The sequence below is a fragment of the Cynara cardunculus genome (genome assembly GCF_001531365.2).
Source record: "Cynara cardunculus var. scolymus isolate 2C chromosome LG 11, CcrdV1, whole genome shotgun sequence".
NCBI classification, from domain to species: Eukaryota; Viridiplantae; Streptophyta; class Magnoliopsida; order Asterales; family Asteraceae; genus Cynara; species Cynara cardunculus.
The window spans coordinates 14,668,585-14,671,507 of record NC_037538.1 but is presented as its reverse complement, the minus strand read 5'-3'; positions in this window follow the sequence as shown (position 1 = coordinate 14,671,507).

The window sequence follows — 2,923 nt, the reverse complement described above, 5'->3', positions numbered from 1 at the left end:
ATGAAGCTTTAATAAGTTGCACTTACGCACAATTTACTTGTAATCTTGAATTTTAAGTAATATACATTAATAAACAGTACTTCATGCATAAAAAATGGTTTTTAAGAATTTTTGTCAAATGCTCTATAATATAGTATAGATATATATAGCTCAAATCAAATATAAGTTGTCTAAATGTTAGACAATGTACAAACCAATCTCAACCATCTGTGCAGAATATCAAATCAATGTCAACGATGTGGATTAATTACGAATTTTACTTTCTGGAACTGATATGGCAACCGCCTAATTTTCTTTCAAAATACCAAAATCAAGAGCCAAGATTGGTTTGTACGTTGTGTAATATTTAGGCGGTTTGTATTTTATTTGATATATGTGTGTGTATACATGTGTGTGTGTGTGTGTGTGTGTGTATATATATATATATACTAGTTGTGTACCCGCGCAATGCAGCGGAATGATTTTTTTTTAAAGATGTAAGTGAGCATATTGATTACGGAAAAAGATTTGTATTCAAAATTGTCAGGCCTTRCATTATTGATTATTGATTTGACAAGAACTGAAACAATCTAATAATCTATTTGATGTTGAAATTTGACAACAAATTGACTTTAATTTGGTTATGCATAAGATGTTGTAGTATGGAACAATCTAAAACTCAATAGGGTTGAAATTTGGTTTATAAMGTATAGCATAAGTCCAATCTTGAAATTTGGACTTGTGCAATCTTAAGAGTGATCAAGATTGCACAAGTCCAACAACATTCGTTTATTATATAGCATAGCATACCAATAACTCTTATTTCTCATATTTAAGACTTTTATGAAATTTGGTTTATAAAGTAGTATAGATATAGGTAAACCATAGATAAACAAAAGGGATATAAAAGTAACATGAAGATACACTCAAATATTTACAACATAATATGACCAATAGGGTCATAAAATTCATAGTACATGCATCGTMTAGTTTTCTATGTTCTTTTTCCCTAAACGATCTAAAAAGAGGAATATAGTAAAAGAATTACATAAAGATCTGATTTAATACAACCACAAATAGGAACCATTCTCCAAAATTCCTTCATCCCAACCAAACTTCAGTTAGATATGTTGTGATGCAACCATAAAGCATACACTTTCTTTGTCGGCCAGAAGATTAAAACCAGATAAAGCCCAAAATTCAGCCCAGTAAACAATKGATGAAGCACAATGACTTCAAACCAAATCTAAAATCATCGATTACACAAACCAGCAGATGCGAAAAATGGGCAGACACRGGTAGYAGGAACAGYAGACCAGAAGATGAGAAAATTAGGAGAAAAGCATTCCCAAAAAAATCAGAATAGCAGCAAGAGATCTGAACAAAAATTAACCAAGTCAGCAATTGTTAATAGACTTTGACCACTAATGTCTATCCATCAACATGTGAATATTTGTAGTACGATGGCATGAAGAAATGACAGTAACAGTTTCATCAAACTCATATATCACAACCTACCTTTTAAAATGGTAAAGATGTTATTAGACATCATGAAGATTGATATGGTGTGTTACATGAGCCTCTTAAAATATGATACTATGAAACAGCTAGCTAGATTTTAGATTAAGAATACTTGAGTTCTCWGAAGCCCAATATGGCTTAAAGAAATTTTTTTATCCCATTTCCACAATATAACATCAAAAAATTTAATCGTTGGCTTTAATTGTTCAAGAACAGAGCTAGAGATACAATCAATAAATAAGTATAAAGATATACCAACACTATGGTTAAATAAGTTTTCCTCATTTAGACARTAAGCATTAGGTAGATGACCCCTAAATAAGAATAAAATTCTTACCATTTAAATGAATAAAGGTTTACTTGAGATTGTTTTCTTGTTGATTTGGAACGCTTCCAACTAATATTTCCTCCAACATAAGAGATTGTTCTTTAYTGAAGGCCCACGAACAAACAATTCATTCAAAAAGAAATCAATAAATCATTCATCAATATTCAAAATCGTTCTTTCATTCTATAGTTCTTTGTACAATATAACTGTACAGTAATATGGACAGATTCCTTTATCAGGGGCATCAAAAATAATTAAAAATGCTTGTAGTGAAACTTGCAATAGAGATTGAATTTTATAGCAAAAGTCTTTGAAGATCTGGCATATAAATCACGAATTATATCTAGAAACAAGTGCCAACAAACATATTCTGTCATTTARCCTTAGATAGTTTGGTGAAGTTCAATGGAATGTTCAAAATAAGATCATCTTTTGGAAGTGAAATCCATATGAAACCATTGATATGGCACATGCTATGYACATGGAGCCATTGATCCAAAACCATCAAATCAATAACAATTTATAGCCAAGGATCATAATTTATATATATCACCAACTTCAATCCAAACCATGGAGAACATGAATCACAAATTGGAAATCAAAAAACATGAAAAAGGAAACAGTGGTTGGTTGAATTACCRATAACATGAAGGTCCATCTCAAGCTCAATGTGTATAAGAAGTTTAAATCCATCCATATCATACATATGAACATGAATAATCACTACATCAAAACATTTTTATTTTCCCTCGATAAAGGTTAAGCAATTTCAGCTCTATTGCATTTAGTCACTGCAAATTTAAACATCTTTGAATCAATTATACACAAATCAGAAGTACATGAATAAATTGATTCCAATTGGGTTACAAAAGCCATTCAAAATCAAAAAATTAAAAGCATTTTGTAAGCTATATTTTAGAATCTGAATGAAGTATTGTGTATAGRAAAATAATTAAGGGGACATTTACTAAACACTTACTTAGGAAGTGCTTACCGGGTAGTTTCCTTACCGGATGAACATGGCAAGGGTCAAAAATCTGACCCGGTAAGTGCAGTGATGAAGATGAAGAGTCTTAATAAGTAAGGATAACAACT